The sequence below is a fragment of the Arvicanthis niloticus genome, chromosome 19 (assembly GCF_011762505.2).
Source record: "Arvicanthis niloticus isolate mArvNil1 chromosome 19, mArvNil1.pat.X, whole genome shotgun sequence".
NCBI classification, from domain to species: Eukaryota; Metazoa; Chordata; class Mammalia; order Rodentia; family Muridae; genus Arvicanthis; species Arvicanthis niloticus.
Window position 1 is genome coordinate 46649118 of NC_047676.1, and position 24857 is coordinate 46673974.

Sequence of the window (24857 nt, forward strand, 5' to 3'; positions counted from 1 at the left end):
GAGTGGATCAGATACACCAGGCTCTCCCCTTCACCTACACATCACCCAGAACGGCATCAGTCTTGGTTTGTTTCATGGCGTGGTAAAATTCTACTTGAAGAAAGTTTCTAACATAAACAGGTGAGCGTTCTCTGGCCTATGAAGTTGCTATTAAGATGTGGCTCGCTTAGTATTCAACTAAGTTTTTCTTTCAGTTCTTACCATAGCAAGTGATCAATGTCTTATGTTTTTTACTGGACATGTATAGACTGAATATTAATACAGGCTGCCATCTTAGAATTTGAGCACATATGTAGCTGCGAGCCACATGTTTGTGCTTTTCCCCCCAAATACCGTCATGATAGTCAGAACCTCAGACCAGGAGCCATAATGTCCACTTAGCCATACTGTATCTGAAATGGGATTTGAGGCCTGTAATAAGAGTCCAGTTGCGGCAGCTGGGTGGTGATGGGCGGGCGGCGGGTCCCAGTCCGCTGGCTGGCTCTGCGGGCTAAGGGCCATGGTGGGTCAGTATTAGCTTGGCCCGGCCTGGGTCCCGAGCTGGAAGTGGAGGCAGTGAGTGGCCAACAGGGAGACTGGGCCTAATCTGGCTGATTGAGAAGCTGGCAGGAGGCAGTGTAGTCTCCTAGGAGCCGTGCGGGGCCAGCGAAGTCTGCTGCTGGGCCCAGCTCGCCTCTGCCTGCGTCTCCTTCTGCTCCTGGGCTACTGGCGTCGATGCCCACCTCTGCTCCGGGGCCTGATACAGCGCTGGCGTTATGGCAAGGTTTGCCTGAGCTCCATGCTCTACAATTCCTTTGTGGGCAATGACACTGCCGTTGATGCTGCCTTTGAGCCTATCTACTGTCTGGTGGACAATGTGGTCCGCTGGTTCGGAGTGGGCAGGAATGACACTGCTACTGTCTCCATCTGTAAGAAGTACATTTACCCCAAGCCAGCCCGAACACACCACTGCAGCATCTGTAATAGGTGTGTGCTGAAGATGGATCTTCACTGCCTCTGGCTAAACAATTGTGTGGGCCACTATAACCATCGCTACTTCTTCTCTTTCTGTGTTTGTTTGTTTGTTTGTTTGTTTTGTGACTCTGGGCTGTGTCTACTGTAGCTACAGAAGTTGGAACCTTTTCCGGGAGGCTTATGCTGCCATCGAGACACACCACCAAACTCCACTACCTACCTTCTCCTTTCGAGAGAGGATACCTGACAAGAGTCTTGTCTACCTCTGGTTCCTGTGCAGTTCTGTGGCCCTGGCCCTGGGTGCCCTAACCATGTGGCACGCTGTTCTCATCAGTCGGGGTGAGGCTAGCATCGAAAGGCATAACAACAAGAAGGAGAGACGCCCGTTACACGCCAAGGGCAGGGAAGCCTTACAACTACGGCTGCTTGGACAACTGGAAGGTGTTCCTAGGTGTGGACACAGGAAGGCATTGGCTGACCCGGGTGCTGTTACCTTCTAGTGACCTACCCCATGGGAATGGGATGAGCTGGGACCCTCCTCCCTGGGTGACTGCTCACTCAGCCTCTGTGATGGCCGTGTAAGCCACAACAGTGAACATTGTCTCTCAAGAGCTTCCAAGGACCGCTTTTACTAGAATCCGTGACCGTAAAGAACCATGATGTTTGCCTTAGAGTACTACACAGGGACACTCGAGACCAGTCTCTGCCACCCTCAAAACAAGATGCAGTGTGAAGAAACTCAAGGACTGAAGTCCCTTTACTCAGGCAAATAAGTTTTAGCTCCAGACGAGCTCTAGGTCACAATACTGGGCTAGACATCGTCTCTTTCTCCTTAGGAAAAGACCCATCAGGTATGTTGAAATTCTGGCTTCTCAATGGGACAAAGACACTAAGCCTATTGCCAAGGTCACTGCCTTTTCTCGCATGCTACGGAAGCATCGAAAATAAAAACATTTGATTTGTTAAAAAAAAAAAAAAAAAAAAAAAAAAAAAAAAAAAAAAAAAAGAGTCCACTTGCCATTTAGAACAGTATCTGAAAAGGGAAATGTACTCAAAGTCCCATCAGAAATGCAGGGCAGGGACCCGTGAGGACAAATGAGAGGAAGTTATGAATCCTAGGATAGGACAGCAGGGAGAGCCATTTGTTCCCTTCTTGGATGTTTGGTTGGATGGATGGTTAGATTGGTTTCAGAATTGTTGTGGTTCTGGGTATCAAACCTAGAACCCGGCTCATGCCAGATAAAAATAGTCTACTCTTGGACCACACCCCCAAAACTTTAGCTAGGCTTTTGAAATATCATTTTGTTTTGCAGAGGGTTTTTTTTTTTTTTTTTTTTTTTTTTTTTGGCTTTTTTGGGATGTGTGTATTTGACAAAATAAAATGTATACAAGGCACACAGTATAGTCATCCGATTTAAGTATGCCTTATGCAGTTGGGTCCTAGTAGCTCATGACTGTAATCCCAAATGTGAGTTTGAAGGGCCTGAAACAGGAGGATCACCTTTGTAGTATCTTCCACAATCAAGCTGGTAACATCTCTATCACCTGACACAGTTACCATTTTGTGTACACATACGTGTGGTGACAGCTTAGGATCCATTCCCTTGGGAAGCTTCAAATACTCATGACATGATTATTAACTGCAGTCACATGTGCATTAGATCACCAGAAGTAACCCATCACTTACTTGAATTTTTACATCCTTTGACCAACATCTCTGTGCTCCCCTGCTCCCCATGGCTAGAACCATCATTTTATTCTGCTTCTCCAAATTTGAGATTTTAAGACTCTATATAGACATGATATCATGCAATGTTAATCTTTCTGTGTCGGAGTAATCTTGCTCAGTGTTACTATCTCCAATGGGAAGACATCCTTCTTTTTAGGACTGAATAATATTCTCCTTCGTGTGTGCCTGTGTTAGTGTTAGAATTTCCTTTTGTACTCATCGGTTCGTTAGGGGAGTGTACCTGAGCAGATGCATGTGTGTACGCGTGCACATGGAGTCCAGAAGTCAACCTTAGGAGCTGCTTTGCTTTCCAAAATTCACCCTGTTGTCGAAGTAGGGACATAAGACTCATCAGTTAGGTCAGGCTGACTGGCCAGTGACACCAAGGGATCCTCCTATGTCCACCTCCCTGGAACTGGGGTCACAAGCAAACACCTGGACATATATGAAGGTCCTGGGGGAGACATCTCCCTCTTCTCATCTGTTTATGGACATATTTTCCCATAGCTTGGGAACTACAGCTAATTCTGCAATGAACATGAGACACAAATATCTCTTTAAAATGCTGAGTAAACTTCTTTCAGCTATACACTTAGAAATGACATAGTTGAATGTATGCCAGCTTTTTCTTAATTTGGGGGGGAAACCTCCACACTGTTTTTCCACAATGGCTACCTCTCTATACATTCCTATCAACAGGGAGGAAGGGCTCCCTTTTGTTCACTCCCTCATCAGCACGTTCTTTCCTTTCTGATAATAGCCATGCTCACAGCTATGGTATGGTAGCTGACCGTGGTTTTACTCTGATTTGCTGGATACATGATGATATAGAGACCCCTTTCACAAACTGCTGGCCACTTGTATATCTCCTTCAGAAAAACACCCACTGGCATCTTTGCCAGTTACTTAATTGGTATTTGATTTTCTGCTTGAAAAATATCCTTGTATGAATTCCTTATATTTTTTAAGATTAACCCATTATCAGGGATATACCAGTGTTCTCATTAATTTAGGTATCAGTTTGATTGGATTAATGAATCTAGGTAGCAAATGAACATTATTTCTGAAAAATATTGACATGTACAGTAGTGGATTGAGCTGCAAAGATCTCTCTTCAGTGACTGACAGTGGGCACCACCAATCAGCTAGCAACTCTGAACCAGAGCTGAGGAGGTGAGTACCCACCCCTGCCGTGTGTGTGTGTGTGTGTGTGTGTGTGTGTGTGTGTGAGAGAGAGAGAGAGAGAGAGAGAGAGAGAGAGAGAATGAGAGAGAGAAAGAGAGAGAGAGAGAGAGAGAGAGAGAGAGAGAGAGAGAATGAGAGAGAGAGAGAATGAGAGAGAGAGAGAGAGAGAATGAGAGAGGGAGGGAGCTGAAACACCTTCTGTTCTTTAGCCCTGGACTCCAGGACCTGTACCTGCACACATGTGCCCCTCCCTTACCCAGGCTTTCAGGCTAGAACTGAGATTGGCACCGGAGCTCACTGGCTCTGAGGCCTCCAGACTGGATGGCGCCACACCATTGGCCTCCCTGGATCCCAAGCCTGTTCATGAATCTTCTCAGTCCCCATACTCTCGTGACCCAATTCTGCTAAAGCCCCTGTTCTCTACAAATCTACCTATAGCTATTGGCATATATCTATTCCATGGTTCTATCTCTCTAAAAATATTAATATTAAACCTTCTAAATTGTTTTCCCTTCAAAGTGTTCACTTTATTTCGTTGACTCATTTTTCTATACAAACCTTTTTTAGGGGCCTAAAGAGATGGCTAGGATCACTGTAGCATGTCCTCTAGGTTGCTCTGTAAGAGCTTCACGGTTTCTGGTCTTCGACTAAAGCCTTTTATCCATTTTGAACTGGTATTTGCCTATGGCATAAGGTAAGGGCTCAGTTTCATACTTTTAAAAATGTAGATATTTAGCTTCTACCACAAATCATATTAGTAAGTCATTCATTTATTTACTATGGGACTATTCATTTTCTTCTGTGTATCCTTTGCTGAGAATAGTTCACTGTCTATGGGCAGCCTGCCCCTTCCCAGATTAACTCTGATTAACCAGGAAGTTGATGCATTTTTTTCCATCAGCCCCAGAAACAGGCCCTTGCACCCCCATCAGTTTTCCCTGGACACCCTTTCTGATCACAGCTTCTCTTCCCTCTGTTCTCCTGAGGGGAGTCTCTGCTCACCTTACTTTCTCCTTTCATTGCTTTCTGAGGCTTTTGAGATATAACAGTGGCTCTCAACTTTCCCAGTGCCGCAACCCTTGAATACAGTTCCTCATGTCGTGGTAAATCCCAACCATAAAATTGCTTTCATTGGTACTTCATGACTGTAATCTTGCTACTGTTATAAGTTTTTGATGTAGATATCTATGTTTTTCAATGGTCTTAAATGACTCCTGTGAAACAGTCTTTCAACAAACCCCCAAAGAGAACTGAGATATAGTGTATTTGTCTGAGATGACGACTGCCATTACAAACTACTACAGGTCTAAGAAGAAGGTGGTTTGCTTCCACCTGGGTCTCTCTCTCTCTCTCTCTCTCTCTCTCTCTCTCTCTCTCTCTCTGTGTGTGTGTGTGTGTGTGTGTGTGTGTGTGTATCTGTCTGTCTTTGTCTATCTGTTTATGTCTCTATCTCTGTCTGTCTCTCTCCCTCTCTCTATATGTGTATGTGTGTGTGTGTATCTATCTTTGTTTATCTGTTTATGTCTCTGTCTCTGTCTCTGTCTCTCTCTCTCTCTCTCTCTCTCTCTCTCTTTCTCTCTTTCAACTTGTGTATAGACGGCCCCCTTTCGCTGTCTGCCCATACAGTCTTCTCTAGTATGCCTTAGTTTGTCCAAGTGTTTTCTTCTTTATAATCAGTCAAATTAATTTAGAATCTACTTTAATGGATTCATTTTTAACTTAACCACCTCTTTATATGCTCCGTCGTCATTCTAGGTACCAGTGGTTAGCCTTTTAGCAACAGAACTTGAGAGGGTAACAGTTCAATCCATAACAGTAATGAAGTTGGAAATGAAGAAGAAATGAAAATAGTGTGCTTTCCTCCTCTGAATGGGTCACGGGTCTTTGCAGGGGGCAGGGGGAGTTCACAAACCCACACACAAATTTAACACCTGCCACTTCAAACCAATCCTCAGTTCTGAGAAACTATAAAAGAAATGGATTCAAGTAACCAGGTTTTGATGGTAATTCACAGGAATGCTTTGGTTTCCCCCTTCCAGGCTATATGCAGGCTGCGCCCAGAGACAAAAGTTCACACCAAGAAGAATCTGCAACTCCAAAAATCTGTTCTTCCTTGTTCAGGAACAATGTCAGAAAATCAGGTCTCCCATGGGTCTCAGCCTGACCGCCTAGTCCGTAACATTTTGGAGCTACAAAGTCTCTTCACCACTGGTATGGACAAATTCCTCGTAACCTCCTTCTCCTTCCTCTCCTTCTCCGTATCCACATATGTGTGCATGCATGTGTGATATACACATGTCCTATTTATGCTGGGGAAACCCTAGCTATATCAAATCCATCAATAACACACACACACACACACACACACACACACACACACACACGGAACTACTGGCCATCTACCTAGTCTTGCTGAGTTTCACTTACTGGGTGGGAAAAGGGAGCAGGGTCAATGAAGAGGGTAAAAAGGCCACCCATTTGCCACTGAGGACTTTTGGGATAAAAATCTTTAGTGGGCCTGGAGTTTCCACAACACTAACCTAAACATGCCCACTCTAAAACAGCCCTGCTGCATGGTTTGACACTGGGACTATGTACCATTTAAGGGTGAGCAGAAGTCAGGCAGCTGCAGCCACGATTAGTGGGGAGATTATTCCCCACGGAACAAAGTTTAAGGAAGCAAAGTGCGGGAGAAAGTGAGCTGTGTGTTGTAATGGCAACCCGCACATCCTGTTCACACACGCTGCCAGCCACATTTGCTTGCCCAGCTGGTGTAACTTCTAGAACAACCGGCCTCAGATCTCATTCTGCGCAAATGACAAGTGACTGAGATGACTGCCTTTGCTTTTGGATGATTTCCCCAAAGAAGAAAATGCCATCCATGTGGTGAGGAGCAGGAACTTGGTCAAACACAGAGAACAGAACTTAAAACATGAAAAGAGGGAGAGGGGGTCTCCAGGCTCCATCGTGCATTTGCATTCATCTTCCCTAACGAAAGTCGGTGCAACAACACACTGAAGTCACACATGAGACACCGTATGTTTATGTGGAAGAGAAAGATGTGCCCAAGTTCAAAAGGTTATTGGGTTTCTTGAATTCCTTTCATCTTCTCCTCATCACGGAAGCTGGGGGACCATGACAACCACAGCATCCAAGACAATCAATGAAAAGAGTTAGAGACTGAAGACTATGGTCAGCAACTTGCTACCCAGGCAACAGCATGGGTAGGTTGTTGGGCGGTGGCCTGGTTAGTTTCTTGTTTAGTTGACATGAGCTAGAATCAGTTGAGAAAGAACTTCAATTGACAATATGCCCCAACTAGACTGGCCCGTGGACAACCCTGTGGAGCATTTTCTTGATTGCTGATTGATGTGGGTGGTGCCAACCCTGGGCAGGTAGTCCTGAATGGTGTGAGAAAGAAGACTGAGAAAGCTATAGAGATTGAACCAGTATGCAGCACTCTGCCATGGCTTCTGTTTCAGTTCCTACCTCCAGGTTCATGCCCTGACTTCTTTGATAATGGACTGTGATTAGGAAGTGTAAGCAGAACAAACCTGTTCCTCCCCCACAATTGCTTTCAGCCATGGAGTTTTATCACAGCAATAGAAACCCTGAGACAGGCATGGTGAGAGAAACAGAGACAGAAGACCAGCTTAGCAGCAGAAGGAAGAGACTTCTCAAGAAAGGGCCATGGTGAAGCAAAGGATTCCACAGGCCACGTGTCACCTTGCCTTCGTTTGAGGAAGACTCTGGGATGGAAGCAGGACACACAGGTGTCAGTGTCTTGAAGGTATTCACAGCCAATTATCATCACCATCCCTGGCTTACTACCTTTACTCAAGACAGAGTCAACAGCGAGGCCCTGTAACCTAAATCACCTTCCTGAGACTGGCAGGGAGATAAGCTCCACTAGCTGTAGCAAAAAGACAGAAAAAAAAAATTTTTTTTTTTTTACACAGCCAAGTTATCACAGTGCACTCTGATCAGAATAGCTTTAAATTTACACATGTACATTTCCTGCTGACGGGTTTATTTAATAAGGCCGAAAGTAAAATTGAAAGCGAAGCCGAAGTGTGTCTTCTGAAGTATTTATCTTCAGTTCCTGACTGAAGAGATAAATTGAGGACTTGTTTCTCAGGTAACTAAACTTTGCTGTCTGAGTTAGTTTTTTATGTATTCAATTTGCCTTTAAACCTGGATTCTCTGCAAAGTTCCATAACTGCTTTAAAATATGGGCTTTATTAGAGACGTGAAGGCTGAGAAGGCAGGCATATTTTCTTCTTATTAACTCATCCCACAATACTAGGCCTGGGAATGGAGATTTAGGATGCTTGAGTATCCAATTTGGGTAGAGTCAAGGCCAAGTAACTATGTCTTTTCATGACCCTGATACTAAATAAAGAAGAAGAAGAAGAAAAAAAGACCTTTCGGTTTGGAAGTTGAATCGTGTAATATTTCACACACAAAAGGTCTTTGGTGCAAAGATTCTCTTCAGAGCTTTATGTTTGTGTCCGAGCTCGATAGCTGATTGGGTGCTTTGGGTTTGTCTTGCTTTGCTTTGCTTCTTTTGGGAAATGAGGCTTTATCTTTGCCTTTAAATCCCTTTTAAAAGATTTCTTTAGAGGTTACAGAGATGGCTCAATGGAGAAAGGAGCTTGCCTCAAAAGCCCAGCAACCTAAGTTCGATGCCTGGGACAGATATAAAGTTGAAAGAAGAGAACTGGCTCTACCAAGTTGTCCTTTGACCGCCATGCATGGCCACGTGTATATACCATACACATACATACAAAGAGAAATAAAATTAAATTAATACGGGGCTGTCTTTAGATTCAGTGAGTGGAGGGTGGGTGCTACACATCTCCGTGTTTTGAGACGAGCCTGGGTGTCTGAGGGAGCCACAGGCAATTCCTCTGGGTGACTGAAATTCCAGAAAGTCAGACTCTGTCATCATTCACGTCACTGCTTGCTCTTTCCCAAGTGAGAGATGAAGCATCCTCAAAGTGAGCAGATGACAGCACAGTACAATGCAGACTGTGTTAACCATGTGAGGCGTGGACACAGGACAGCAGATGACAGCACAGTACAATGCAGACTGTGTTAACCATGTGAGGCGTGGACACAGGACAGCAGATGACAGCACAGTACAATGCAGACTGTGTTAACCATGTGAGGTGTGGACACAGGACAGCAGATGTCAGCACAGTACAATGCAGACTGTGTTAACCATGTGAGGAGTGGACACAGGGCAGTGAGCCTCACCATTTGGCCAAACTAAATAAAAGAGGCAAACCTCATGCTTTGGTCTGTATAATTTTCTGCCTTAAATGCAGTAGGAACAGTTTCTAAAACTCTTCTCACTGAGAAAATCTTTAAAGCAACACCTGGTTCGAGATTCAATGAGAGAAGAGAGGACCTAGCGCCTGAAGGCTATTCTACAAATGCCAGCCACCTGATTCCCACAGGACTGTGTGCTAGAACACACAGCTGGCTCTTTCCACTTAACAAAGAAGAGGAAGTCTTTTTGTGTTGCATGTCCAGAAAGCATGCAGCATGACTCTCCTCTGCACAGCTACCACATGCACCTCCCAGTTGAAACCAGCCTGCTGTTGAAGGCCAGAATTACTGTGAAAAGACCACACCTCCTAAAGAGTGCCCCACCCCTGTAAAAAAAATTGTATACATGTGTGAAGTTGTCAAAAATACATTTAAAGTGCATTTGTTTGAAAACATAATCTGCATGTCACCGGATGTAGTGTCGCATGCCTTTATGGCAGGATATCTCTATTAGTCTGAAGCCACCCTGGTCTATATATAGACTAGCCATAGCTACAAAGTGAGACCCGCCCCCCAACCTCAAAAAAAAAAAGCTGTACAATCTGCAGATATGAATATCTGAGCAGCTGAGCATATAACAAAAATGGGAGACTGTATTATTAAAAAGCTGGTCTAACTTTTCCAAAGTAGCAAATATTTTTTTGAGCTACCAAGTGCTGACACAACTGAGTCCGTTCTCATTCTCAACACTTTCCCGTGGGAACTGCGGTGGGAAGAACAAGCCAATGCAACTGTATCTGTGAGGATCTTAGAGACGCAGATACTAAAACTGGACTGAACATACAAGTGTCCTATGAGGGGAAGAGTCTTTGTGAGAGGAAATGGAAGGAGACTAACAGTCCAACACCAGGAGAAGGGGAGGAACTGGAGTGCATGTCCTCCACAGCCTGGCATCCTGAGAAAGACTCAGTGAGGAACTGGGCCCTTCAGTCTGAGGTGGCCATCACAGCAGCCTTGTGTCCCTGGGGCACTGGCCTCTCTTATTATTGCTGTCATGTTGGGTTGTTGACTGGAAACAGTGTGTCCTTCCTCGGGCTCTATGTCAGCTATGTCTGTGGAAGATGAGGAACATTTATGTGACTGCTCTGGTCACTTTTTTTTTTTAATGACTTTAGCAATGTGTATTAAAATTTGTAAAAATAAGATTATGGGTCAAGGGGCTGGAGAGATGGCTCAGCAGTTAAGAGCACTGACTGCTCTTCCAGAGGTCCTGAGTTCAATTCCCAGCAACCACATAGTGGCTCACAACCATCTGGGATCTGATGCCCTCTTCTGGTGTGTCTGACAGCTACAGTGTACTCATAAAAACAAAAGAAATAAATCTTAAAAAAAAAATTATGGGTCAGTGGCTCCGCTGGTAAATGTTCCTCCTGCCAAATCCAGTCACCTAAGTCTGATCCCAGAGACCCACACGGGGAAAGGAGAGAACCGAGTCCTACAAGTTGCCCTGTGACCTCTACACATGCACCATGGCATTCAGGTACACACACAAATAATAAATAAATAAATAAGTAAATAAATGCGTAAATATTTTAAATTGAGTGATGGGTGTTCTGGGGAGATTGCTCAATTGGTTAAAAAAATTGTCACACTACCTACATTAAAAGGGTAGATGTTATTAGAACCTAGGCCTTTATTCTCAACACTGGGGGCCAGAGTCAGGGCCCTGTGGCTTGCAAGCCAGCAGTCTTGCCAATTGATGAACTCTAGGTTCAGTGAGAGACCCTGGCTCAAAAAATAGAGAATGAGAAGGGAAAACATTTGACCTCCAACTTCTAAACACACATACTATACACATATGAACAATGTATACACACAATACAACATACACACACATACATACATACACACACTTACACACATAGACATACACATACACACAAACACACACAGACATACACTACACAGACACATATACTATGTACACACACAGACACAAACACATACACATGGATTCAAACACACATACACACACACACACACACACTTCCCCTTATCCAGAAAATAATTGGCCAATAATCACTAGATCTTTTTGTCTCCAATAAAAATAATCATATTATAAACTAAATCTTAGTTACTCTTTAAATTAATTCTGCAATCTGTCACTTATTTGATGCATAACATCTGTCCCTCAGAGATGACTAAATAATTTTGAATTCAAATGAGAACAAAATTTCACTCCACCACAGTTTGGCCCCAGTCAGGGCAAAGCAGAATTCTGGATGCAGCTTCTCAGCGTGTGTATCTTAGAAACAAATTGTGACTTAGAATAATTAACTCATAAATCAGGGTTTCCACTCATTGAAGAGTATAGTGGCAGGTGGCTGGCCTCATTCTTAGACCATTCAGCAAATGTATATTGAGCCAACATCCACTGCTGGCAAATATTGCTGGTTACTACTCAACGTCTAATCTTTCTTCCATAGTCACAGAGCCTTTGTTTATTCTGAGTGGCAGTGTCCCTAGGCTCAAACAATAAGTCAACGTTAGTACACATATCCACACCTATACTTCTCCACTTTTCCTGACACTAAATATTCTAATCGCCCTTTTGCAGCTAAGAATGACTATGGGGCCTTGAGTGGTGGTAAACACCTGTGATCCCAACATCCAGGAGGCTAAGCCTAGAAGAATTACAATATCAAAAATTGTCTGGGCTATAGAGTAAGTTCCACCACCCCACCCCACCAGCTACTCATGGAGACATAGACTCAAGAAAAACCTTACTATGGGCCCCAGTTATTACCAAAAAGATCTAAGGAGAGGTTTATTGGAAAGTGTTGGAGAGGGCCCTGCTTCCCTGGGACGAGATCCAAGTAGCAGCGTGGTCTTTTCTTTTGTTTGTTTTTCCTAATGTGGATGTCACCTATGGAGCAGTAGCAGCAATCTCTAGATCATGAATCAACAATCATAAAGAAGTCAGCTCACTGAAGATGACAGAGGGAAGGTACAATCTCTTCCTGTGATTATAAACCTATGATAAAATTAGGAAACTCGAAGACTCGTCCAGGCAGTGGTGGCACACACCTTTAATCTCAGCACTCAGGAGGCAGAGCAGGCAGATCTCTGAGTCTGAGGCCAGCCCGATCTACAAAGTGAGGTCCAGGACAAGGCAGCCAGGGCGACAAAGAGAAAATCTGTCTAAAAAAAAAAAAAAATAGAGAGAGAGAGAGAGAGAGAGAGAGAGAGAGAGAGAGAGAGAGAGAGAGAGAGAGAGAATGGAATGCCTGTTAGTGTCTAGGAATCTCAAGGTGCACTTAGAGCCCAGGTGAGTAGAACCCATTCTCATTCAAACCTGGTAACAGTGTAAGCGGCTGCTGTAACTTTTTTTGGAGGGCAATTTAGTAGCATCTATCAGCATTTAAAATATGCAGATCCTCTAAAATAGCAATTCCAGTACTGAGAAATTTTCCTACAGAAAAACACAGGTGCAAAGAGACACACGCACAGGATTATCTACGGAAGTGTCATTTGAAGTAGTAAAATATTAGAATCAACCTAAATACAAAATTGGAAAATAAGTTATATATACATGCACATGCATGCAATGAAATGTGCGGCTATTTAAGTAAATAATAAAGTGTGTAAAGCATAGAACGATGTGGAAGGTACTCACTGGGGAGACATTCTTAAGGTAAAAAACAGTCTATTCTATTTTACTGTTTTATTAAAAAATTAAAATATGTTATCCGCACTACATGTGAATGCTACTGTGTGCACAGAGGGGAAAGCCTTAAAGAAGAGATTCAAACAGAAAATGAACAGAGTTCATTCTCTACAGCTGTTACCGATATTAACGGAATGGGAACCGAGGTCAGACAATAGGAGTAGCATGGGAGACAAAGGGTAGAAAACCACAAAGTAACTCCAAAACAACTTCCGGGCATGTTCTGACACCAAAAGCAAATAAAACCACTCCTTAGCCCCTACCTCCACCCCCAACCCTCATACCACACCCCACACATCCCACCACATAAAAAGTAAGAAAGGCACTGGGCCTGGCCAGGGGACAACGCGGGGAACAAGGACGTTGTGTTAGAGAAGTGGGAAGTGCTGGGTTTATTAGAGACCTGGACAGATCTGAACAATGGAAAAGTCCAACGAGGAATGCTGTAGAGCTGTGTTCCTGAGGGCGGCTGGATCGTCATGTCGATGTCAAAGTCCTCCCAGTGACGGATGTTACAGACGATGCTTTTGAAGCCAAGGCTGGTTCCTCGTGTACCCAACTAGGATCCATTCCCATTGCTATTGGCTGGTCTCCCTTCTCCCCTTTACTGCTCGACACTATGCTCTTGAAATCGCCATTGCTCCCCTCCCCCAGATAAGATAGCTTCATTCAAAGGTTTCAAAGGGAGTTTGTTGCTAAAAAGAAATCACAAAGTATAACAAATAACATAAACAAATTCCATTGTTAGACAACAGAGCGGGTTTATTTCACCTTTACAGCGTAGCATTGCTGCACGCGTTAGCACGTCTCTCTTAGATCTTGATTATGAACTCAGACACTAAAAGCCAACATGTCCATCTTTTATTGCCAATCAGTTTTCTAAATTCCCCTTCCAGCCATCTCCTCCCTAGCTCGGCTCCTTCGGTGTGAGTTACGATGTTATCACCAACGAGGAGTATTAGCTTATAGATAGGCTCATTATGGTTCAGAGCAAGCTCCGGACCTGTCCGTCTCATCTCAATGTCTTCTTAATTCACCCAAAGCCATTTCATAAGTAAGGTCATTGAAGCTGAGTAAAAAAAAAAAAAAACAAAATGTTGTTTGTATGAGTTCATAGACTTCAGAGAATAAACGCAAGGGCTGGATGCAGATGAGAAGAAGCAGGGATGAGTTGGATATTGACAAAAGAGCTAGTGCTAAGGAATTATGGGAAGGGGGTGTGGTCTCCAGGTGTGATGGCCACTCTTGATTGTCAACTTGACTCCATCTGCAGTTAACTAAAACTCACGAGGCTGGGTGCACCTGTGAGGAATTTTTCTTAATTAAATTGTTTGAAGTAGGGAGATCCACCTATAATACAGATCTTTTGAAGCGGCCAGATCCACATTTAATCTGGGCCACACTTTCTGCTGGTAGTCAACATAAAAGACATAGAAAAAGGAAACTCTCTGCCTGCTTGCCCTCATTTTCACTGACAGTTTACTCCTTTATTGGCACTAGAGTCTACTTCTCTGGGATTCTGCTGTATACTGGAGACCAGCTGAGACATCCAGCCTCATGGACCGAACAATTACTAGATTCCTGGACATTGTTTTCATAGATAAGCCATTGTCGGACTAGCTGGACCACAGCTTGTAAGCCATTCTAGTAAATCGTGTGTGTGTGTGTGTGTGTGTGTGTGTGTGTGTGTGTGCGTGTAATATATAATATATATATACATATATATTGGATTTATTTTGTATATAACTAATATACCATATGAAAGAAAAATAATCTTCTCTATTACTAGATATAAGAGAAAACAACCTTAAATGATGAGACTTTATGGAAAGTGATATCACAAAGTGGAAACCAAGTACACCTATCTATAAGGACTTTTAGCTGCAATAGATATTAATCGACTGAGTAATTAACAGAGAGCTTTACTGAAAGATAGTTGGTGAGCCACATACTTTCCAGGAGGCCCAGAAAATCGGACATGGAACTCACACTGACAGAATAATATTCTCAATCTCACCGCAGAGAATTGGTCTTAAGAAGACATTAGCCAGGCATGTTAGGACACGCCTGTAATCCCAGCACTTAAAGATAAGTGCGGGAGGATCCTGAGTTCTATTTAGTCCAACCTGAGCTGTACAATGAGACTGAAATGGAGAAGGAAGAAGAGGTAGGATCTGGGTGAGGAAGAAGAGGAGGAGGGAGAAATGGCAGGGGTGCATAGGGAGAAAGAGGAGACATCGACAAACATCTGAAGGGGAAGAAAAGATGGGAAGAAGAGAAGGACATGAGAGAAGAAAATGGAGGAGAGGAAGGTGGGAGGGAAAGAAGAGGAGTGGAGGGATGAAGAAGGGGAAAGGAAAGAGGAAAGAAAGAAAAAGAGGAGATGGAAGAGCAGAAGGAGAAGGGGAGGAAAGATGGAAGAGAGAAGCAGTGGGAAGAGGAAGGAAGGAGAAAAGGAAGAGAATTGATGTTTCAGCTGGGGGACATTTTACTTGGTTTACACTGCCAACACCAAACACCAGAGACAAGATTGCTGGACCCACCGCAGGCATCCGAAGCATCACCTCCTCCTGACACCAGGGTGCCGTCCACACTGCCACCATCAACGGCTTCCTCAGTTTCCTCATGGCTCTCCCTCCATACAGCTCCATCCTCTGAGACCAAGCCCTGTACAGATGCATTCGTCTGGCAGAATCCTCAGCTTGAACTCAGAGAGGCTGGAAGGTCCATCCGGTCTTTTTACTTCTACAGCGAATGGCAACAGAAAGGTATAGAAGTGTCATCTACCACGGGATTGAAAAGAGTGAATGAAAGGTTTGAAATATCAGACAGTCGGTTTACATTAACAAAGGTGTTCTGCATGCCTGAGAAAGCAAGAAGGAAGTCAGACCCTCAGTCCTAGAATAAATGAGGGCTAGGGTTCAACATGGATGGGGAGGTGGGGAAGGAACAAGGTTGGGTTTTGATGTTTTTCCTTAAACCAGTTTTTTTTTTTTTTTTTTCCTGAGTAAAATATTTGTACTTTGGGTAGTGGAGACTTTCAAATGAACTGATACTGATACATTGATACTGTAAAGTATCAACTTGATAGCTTGAGCCAGTCCTTACATTCCTGATCTGTGGGGTCACACTGGGCTAGACGTCTCCTCAGCATCTTTGTCATATGGCACAATCGGACTCACTAATGCTGGGCCGGTGAGCATTTTACTGATAGGTACAAACGACAGTGGATAACCAGCGAAGTTTGTTGTGAGTGGTTCAACTCCAGTTCTCGGTGACACACATCATCCATCAGAAATTCAGTCAAATCAATGATTTTCAGCATAAATCTTCTAAAACTCAGAATATTTCAGATGACCACAACACCACTGTCAGATTACATCTGTCTTCACCCAATCGACAGGCAGAAAGCACACCGTCATCTAAAGAAAGTTTATAATGTAGAGAGATACATAAAGGGGTCAACTACGAGACTGTAAAGAGTGCTTCCAGAGTTGCCAGAGGTCACAGAGGAGACCCTGAGCAAGCACGAGCTTAGAAAAGGGGATCATACGCGTGGGGTTCAGCCTCGTAGAAAATGTATAGAAAGCATGGATGAACCCATTGAAGGATGGACTCAATTGTTTCTAGCGCCAAGCTTGCAGGTGCCAAGAAGCATCAACCCTCCAGGAGCCCCCAGAGCCAGGACCTGAGGAAAGGAATGCACCGGCCAGGAACAGAACAAGCAAGCATCGCTGTTGGGAGTCACTCAGTGTTCGTGATCTGTGGACTCCAAAACTAGCACATATGTGTGCCGTCTAGACATGAAGCTGAGGCGGTATACCACCAGACGTCCCCGATCCACAAACACCCCACACACAATCAAACAGCTGGAGTGAAAAGACAAGCCTCTAAAACCAAAAGCCTCTTCCTTCAAGATGTCGCTCTTGTGCCCTCTAGTGACAAAATTTAGCATTGCACTTAGTGCAGAGAGAAAGTCGCATCTCCGTCCACTATGGCAGAGGAAGATGAGGTAGTGAGTTGATAATTGATACAGTACAATAAAGTAAGCCCATGAAAACGGTCAATCCATTCCATGTTCAGACATCTCCATTAGTCTCAAATATATCAGTACAGTTTATAGAACTTTATTTGTAAACCAGAAGCCAATCATTCGTAAATTATATATATACACCCTTCTAAATGTTGTTAGGTGACGAGGAGGGGTTTTTTTTGGGGGGGGGCGGGGCGTATTGTTTTGTTTTGAGATTGGAGTCTCATATAACCCAGGCTGGTCTTGAACTCCAAACACAGCCAAAGATAACCTTAAACCCCGATCTTCCTACTTCAACCTGCCAAGTGCTGAGATTAATGGTATGCACTACCACTTCTGGCTCCAGTGTTTCTACCTTAATGACATTCATCTTGGAAGAAATTCAGTCCGTTACTTTACAAACTGAGTCACCTTGTAGATTTGCCCATATCTTACGGGTGCTGCTTTTCCTTTTCCTGTTCCCTGAACCCCTTGTGAATCAGAAGTTGGATCTATAGGGATGGTTAGAGTCCAGGGTTTTAAAAGGAATACCCATGACCGACTGGTTCTGCTCTTTCTGTTGTATCTCATAATGGACACAGTATTGGTTTCCCAGTATTTTTATGTGAGGGAGAATGTTATGAGTGTACATGTTTGTGAACATGTGTGTGCAGACCAGAGGTCATCCATCCATCCCTCTTCACTTTATCTCTTTTCATATATGTCTCGGTGAATGTCTGTGTACCATGTGCAGTTAGGTTTCCATAGAGACTGGATGAGGGCATCAGATACCCTGGAACTGAAGTTTCAGGAGGTTTTCAACTGCCCAGTGTGGTGTTGGGAACTGATCTTAGATCTTCTACAAAAACAAGTGGTCTTCACTGTTGAACCATCTATCTAGTCCCCGAATTATTTATTTCAAGATAAGACCTCAAATTAAACTGGAACTCCCTAACCCAGCTAGACTGACTGGCAGAAAGGTCTAGGCATCACCCTGTCTTCTCCTCCCTATGTCTGCTTTATGTGATTGCACCACCGTGCCTAGCTTTTAACATACATGCCAGGGATATAAACTCGGTTCCTTAAAACTTGCATAGTTAGCATGAAACACTTCATGGATGACGTAATGCTGGCCCCATACCCAACTGTAAAAGCCAAAAGGTTCCCTCTACAGTGGGCTAGAATATATTGACGAACTCAAAAAATACTGTTTGTTCCCCAGGCAACTGTTTGCAGATCCGACTTGTCACTGGGAGGTTCTAAATGGACATTTCCTAATTCAATTTTTCCTTCTCTGTCAGTTGGCATTCTTTTGTATGAAGCAGATTTCCTTCCAGTGGAAATAAACCCTACTTTTCCTAAAACAGATAAATGCATTTTCAGAGTAAAGAAAAAGTTTGGGCTGGAGAACAAGATCTAGTTTAAAGAAGAATTCAGGAATACTAGTACATCCAGGGATGACAGGAGAGCTATCCCCATGAGACCTATGACAGGGATGATGGCAGGAAGCAGGAGGGACACCAACATAAGCCATCCACTTAGCAGTGTGCCTTTGAGGACCTGGAACAAGAACTCCTGTTTGTCACTCAATTATCTTTCCAGTCACCCTCAGCAATGTTGGCTGCAGTATACTGAGGCTGGCTTAGAAGTGGCTGTTTCACCCACAACCAGCCCTGCATGGCTAAAGAGCACCAGGACACAGAGGCTCCCTGGGCTGCTGTGTATGAAAGCACTCAGAAAACTTCATGTGCAAACAAAAGTGAGACGTTCTTCTGTACTTTTGCTCTTACTCAGCTTTATTTCTTCAATAATGCAACGACCCACTGAGGATCATTAAATTATTAAATAATTTAATAGATCGTTAATTAAATAGATCCCAAATAGATCACTAAATAATTTAGTGGCCTACCGGGGATCATTAAATTACCATCTCATTTAAAACCTGAGGTCTAGGTCTTGAGAGATGGCTCAGTGGCTAAGAGCACTTACTGCTCTTGGAGAGGACCGGAGTTTGGTTCTCAGCACCCACACACTGGGAACTCATCACAAGGGACCTGAAAATTCTCTTCTAGCACCCCATACATGTGACGTACACTCATACAGATATATACATATGCACTTAAAAAATAATAAAGAAAAGCAAAAACGTGTCATCTTCTCCTAGAGACACATATGTAATTAATGTTTTTTTTTTTCTCAATGGCAAGGTGAGGACTTCTACATGAGGACCTTATTCAAAAAAAAAAAAAAATTATTCCCTTTACCTCCTGATTGCTGCCTGCCGCCCTGTCCCCTCCTCCCACAGTCCCTTCCTCCTTCCTTGCCCTTTCTCCTCTGAGAGAATGGAGTCCTCTCCTGGATCTCTCCCCTCCCTGCACATCAAGTCTCTGCAGGGCTAGGCACATCCTCTCCCACTGAGACCAGACAAGGTGACTGGGTTAGGGGAATAGATTCCACAGGCAACAGCTTTTGGGATAGCCCCTGCTCCAGTTGTTCAGGACCCACGTGGAGACAGAGCTACACATCTGCTACACATGTGTGTGTTGGGGAGGGGCTACTTATTCAAAATTTTATCTCAAGAGCCATATGAAATGCCTTGTCTAGTAGGAAAGCAACATGGTGGCATGTAAAAGAACACTGGGATGAGACGTAGGACTTGAACTCCTGGACCAGAAGTGCACGCATTCCTGGAATGAAGCTTACACGTCTCCAGTGTTACAGAAAAGGAGCATAGTAGGATCAGGAAAAGTCTAGGTTGTGGCCTCAGCTCTCAGGCACTACACACGACCATGATAAGTTTACACGTCAATGTCTTCTTTCTAATGATGTCATTTGCAAAACTTGGTTTTTAAAAAAAAAATCCTAATTTTATACAAATACATGAAATTCCTATTTCCACCCAAATCATTCATAAATATAAGCTAGTTAGCTCACTTGAAATGAATGAATGGACATTTTTAAAGGAGTGACAGACTACATGTAGGGCTGGGGATGCAGCTTGGTGCTGGGGTGCTTGCCTGGCAAATACATTTGATTGGTTCATTGGTGTTTTTAAGATTTTATATATAGGCTTTTCCCAGCTTGGTTGGTGAAGATTTCTTGCTGTTCAGAATTTTCAGCTTAAATTCTACACTTAGGAGAATATATATATATGAATATTCCAACCAAGCTACTCCCAAATGACAGTCCTGAATGGATCCCCCTGTCTTCCAGGGGATGCTGAGTTTTCCTTTCTCGCTGGCCTTTTGGCTGCTTCCCAGATGCATTGCTATTATGCTCTTTGGCGGCACAAAGGTGAATAAAAACTTTCTCTGAATATAGCATGATACTGGGATGTGACCCCTGGAATCTGAACCTGCTGGTTTGTATGGGACTGAATTTTCAATGAGACTACCCCATGGGCATTCATAGTCTCAACACCACAAAAAGAGAGATGATAAAGAAACTCAAAGAAAACGTAGCAGCCCTCTGCAAGGCAGCCAGTTCCCAGAGAGTCTGTGAGCCCAGGAAGACTTGCAGGTAATCTACAAGAAGATCTCGTTCTGACCTGGAGCCAGTGTTCAGAACTGATAGCAGGCCACGAAGACTTCACCAAACAAGTGCGTATAGGAAGCTCTCCCAACTCCCCAGGGACCTACATTCTTCACATGAGGACATGCTTGTTAGTGATCTAGTACTGTGTGCTAAATCATTCCCAAACTTAGCAGTTTTAAACAGTGGTAACCATTTCCCGTTCTCAGTTCCTCTGGGCTGTCACCCAGATGAGCTGGGTGATCTCAGTTCTGAGTGTCTCATGAGGTTACAGTGAAGTTGTGAACCATGTATAGTCATCTGAAGTCTTAGGTGGGGCTGGAGGGTCCACTTCTCAACCCACCCCCCCACCAAATAAAGACAAAGCAAAGCAGCAATAGTTTGCATGACCTTCACGGAAGACTCACCTGTAGTTACTGGCTGCACTGATTAGAAGCCAGTCCCTAAATTCAACCCACACTCAAGGCAGGGGTGAGGGGAGGAGAATTGACTCACTTTTTAAAGGAAAGAGTAGTAAGTTATGGGGAGAAAAGGACACAAACTTTACCCTATTATACATTATATACACATATGTGTATACATTATATGCATATATAATATGTATACTGTCATGCAGTACAGCACCTGCCTTTTGTAAATAGCTTGTTTTACTTTACATAATGTCTTCACAGTTCCAATTTGTAGCATGAGGCACAGTTATTCTTACTGAAGGTAAGTGGTATCCTGACGTATGCGTGTGCCACATTTTGATTATGCATTCTTCTGTTGATGGACATTTGGGTTGCTTCCACCTCTTGGCTGTTGTGACTAGCACTGTATGAACACGGATACAGAAATCTCTCTCTGAAACACTGCTTTTGATTATTCTGGATCTATGCCCACACACGGCATTGACAGCTCAGGTGGAACCTCCACGCTGTTTTCTATGGCTGCACCATTTTCAATTCCTATCAGTGGGGCCCAAAATGGTTCAATTTCTTCATATCCCTGCCAACACTTGTTTTGTTTTGTTTTCTGGTTTTTAAACAGTAGCTGCCCTAACGGATGTGATATAATATCTCATTGCAACCTTGATTTGTATTTCTCCAGTGATTAACAGTGTTCAGCATCTTCTCATGTTTGTCAGGCATCTGCACGTCACTGTCAAACGTCCACTCAAGTCCCTTGTCTGTTTTTAAAATCTGATTGTTTTTACGGGTGGTGTTGAGCTATGGAGGTCTGTTTTGTCAGAACATCTATCGCTTTCTTGGGATCCTGTGTTAAATAATGCTATGCTAATACCGTGCATGAGGCCACTTTAAAATTCTAAGTGTTATGCAAATGTGAGCTCATACTAAAAGTCCATGCACAAAATGCTTTAATATTTTTCTCAGAGTTTTCACACTTAAATGTATAAATCCTTTCCTCCTTAGACCGCATTCTGTATCTTAGCTATAATCCCTCTTTTCTCATTTTATTTCAAGTTCTATCTCAAAAAAAAAAAAAAAAAAGGCAGCCAAAATGAATGGGAACAGGAGTAGAAACAATAGCTAATTTCACTAAGGCAAAGTCAGAATAGGACCCATTTAAAGCTAATACAGTGAGGAGGAGAGCCGCAATGGATTACGCTGTTGAAAACTCCGTGGAGAACCAGACTTTCTGCTCCTTCCGAGAATATGAGTGATGCTGAAAGATTAATAACGTTTGGATAACATTAATTACAGTGATGTTATAAACGCTGGTGTTCTGGTTGCCATAACAACCCACTATATGTTGGTTTCCTAATGACATTTCCAACAAGTACTGAGGCGAACAGCCTCACTTCAGAACTCAGGCTGCTGTCACTCAGCCGTTCCAAAATTGAGTTGTTTTGTGCTTAAAGAGGCAGAATATGTCACCATCTTTGAAAATATTCTCAAAATTGTAGGGAGGAGATGATACACATTCCTATATGATTATAGAGTATTCAGAGAAAGGAAATATATTTTGTTTTTAATATGAAATGAACAGAGTTTTATGGGAAGAAAAGAAAAGGAAAAAGGGAAATTCGGGCTTTGTATTTTTAGAAGACTTTTTTCTTTGGTAATTACTTGACAATAAAACCCATTCTAGAAGTGTTTGCTTTCCTGGTGTCTCAGTTAGGGTTTCACGCTGTGAACAGACACCATGACCAAGGCAGCTCTTATAAAGACAACATTTAACTGGTGCTCGCTTACAGGTTCAGAGGTTCAGTCCATTATCAAGGCAGGAGCATGGCAACATCCAGGCAGGTATGGTCCAGGAGGAGCTGAGAGTTTTACATCTTCATCTGAAGGATGCTAAGAGAATACTGGCTCCCAGGAAGCTAGGACGAGGGTCTTAAAGCCCACACCCACAGTGACACACCTACTCCGACAAGGCCACACCTACCCCAACAAGGCCACACCTCCTAATAGTGCCACTCCCTGGGCCAAGCATATTCAAACCACCACAACTAGTCATTTTTACCTTTTCTCCATTCTCTCTTCTCTTTTTCCCTCCTCTTTTCTTTCTTCAAATGGACTCTTGGAAGCCTTGACCAATTTATACCCACCCTTCAGGCAGTGCCCAGCAGCTATAAGGAAAGAGCGCTGGCCACTGGCTTTTTCAGATTATATTTTAGTATTTCTAGAATATGTTAGGTACATATCATGCCACTGTCAGAAAGCATAGCATGATTCTAACAATTGTATTTCTAAATTCTTGCTCAACTTGCAGGCTGCTCTGCTCCTGCAGTCTACCGACTCCAGCGACGACCATGAATCCCTGGTTGAGTCAGAAGGGGCCACCAGCCCCATCTCATCCACAGCAAGCTGTACCAGAAGTCTCTCTCATTCCCTCTCCCTCTCTCTCTGACTGTCTCTGTCTCCTTCCCTCCCACGCCCCACCTCCCTCCCTTCCTCCCTCTCTCCTTTCTCTCTCCCTCCTTCCCTCTCTCTCTCCCTCCTTCCCTCTCTCTCTCTCTCTCTCTCTCTCTCTCTCACACACACACACACACACACACACACACACACACACACGTGCTTCAAGACCTCTGCAGGTGAGCCACCCGTTCCCTTCCTTTCATTCTTCCCCCGCACTCGGTCTGTGGATGCTTCCCAGACAGTGCCGCTGTTATCGCTACCAATCAAGCACACTCCATGATCTACAAACCTGCTCCTCATGCATTGCCCATGTCTGCCCAGGGAAACATGGAGAAAGGGAAACAGTTGACACTTTTCATGAGAATATAAAAATAATATAAAACCTACAGAGGTGCTGGCAGCCATGGCTGATATCCTGAGCTTAATCCCCAAGATCTTCATGGTGGAAGAAGAAAATCAACTCGTACAAGTTGTCCTCTGACTTGTACACATGTGTTGTGTGAACTCCTACACACACACACACACACACACTCACATACACACACCCACAAACACAAACACACACTCACATACACATTCACATACACACACCCACACACACTCACACACTCACATATACACACTCACACACATTCATACATATTCACACTCACACACACATAATACATACATACATACACTCACATACACACATGCTCACATACACATACACACTCACACACACACATACACTCACAAACACGTGCACAAAACAAATAAGTAAGTAAAAGTTTCTAAATTTTTTTTAAAGAAACTAGTCTGGAAGTCAAGAAATTCTAATTTAACTGCCATCTATGACCCAGAGCACCTAGGCAGAGCAGCAGTACTCACGTTAGCCAGTAGGTGGCACTAACAGACGAATACAAAAAACGATATTTACAAACAATGGAATACTAGACACAAAAGAAAAGGAATTCCTGTCCCACGCTATGACATAGCACACTGAAGATATTATGTTAGATAAAGCAAGACAGACACAAAAAGTTAGATGTTGCAAGATACTATTTACCTGAAGTATCTAAAGTAATCAAATTCACAGAAACAGGAAAGAGAATGTTGGCTACCAGGGAGTGGGTATGGAGAGAAAGGAGTCGTTTTTAAATGGCTTTAAAGTTTCTGTTTTGCATTTTGCAAATGTTTGGTAGATCTGTTGTATAGTAATGCAGATCGCATTACTAAATTGTACACATAATAATGTAAAACAGTGACTTCTGTGTTTTGCTCCTTTTACCACAATGTTTAAAAAATTAAACATTAAACTAAACCCATGGGTCACATAAAATTTCATCTGAGGACAGGCCACATCTGTGAAAATAGATCCATAACATTATGATGGGACTGAAAAATTCCCATAACCCAGCGACGCAGTAGCAGTCATGACGTCTCAAGGGTTAGGGGCGTGGCTTAACAGTAGAGTTCTTACCTAGAATATTCAAAACCCTGGGTTCTGGCCCCAGAACCGAACATAGACATTTCCTATGTTGTGGGGGTTTGAGAGATGGCTCGGCAGTTACCAGCATTTGCTGCTCTTTCGGAGGGCCCAGG

General features: G+C 43.4%; 1 long non-coding RNA gene and 1 pseudogene across 3 annotated transcripts in view; one reads left to right on the plus strand and one right to left on the minus strand.

Annotated features, from left to right (window-relative positions):
• The first annotated feature begins 880 nt into the window (after positions 1 to 880).
• On the plus strand, positions 881 to 1568 carry LOC117723823 (palmitoyltransferase ZDHHC16 pseudogene; annotated as a pseudogene).
• An 11645-nt stretch (positions 1569 to 13213) lies between these two features.
• LOC143435092 (uncharacterized) overlaps positions 13214 to 24857 on the minus strand; it is a 74837-nt gene continuing 63193 nt past the window's right edge. For all 3 annotated transcript variants that reach the window (XR_013105079.1, XR_013105080.1, XR_013105078.1), the window contains 2 exons: positions 15413 to 15614; positions 13214 to 13938 (listed from right to left, as the gene is read on the minus strand). This is a non-coding gene — a long non-coding RNA (uncharacterized LOC143435092). The remainder of the gene's footprint in view (positions 13939 to 15412; positions 15615 to 24857) is intronic.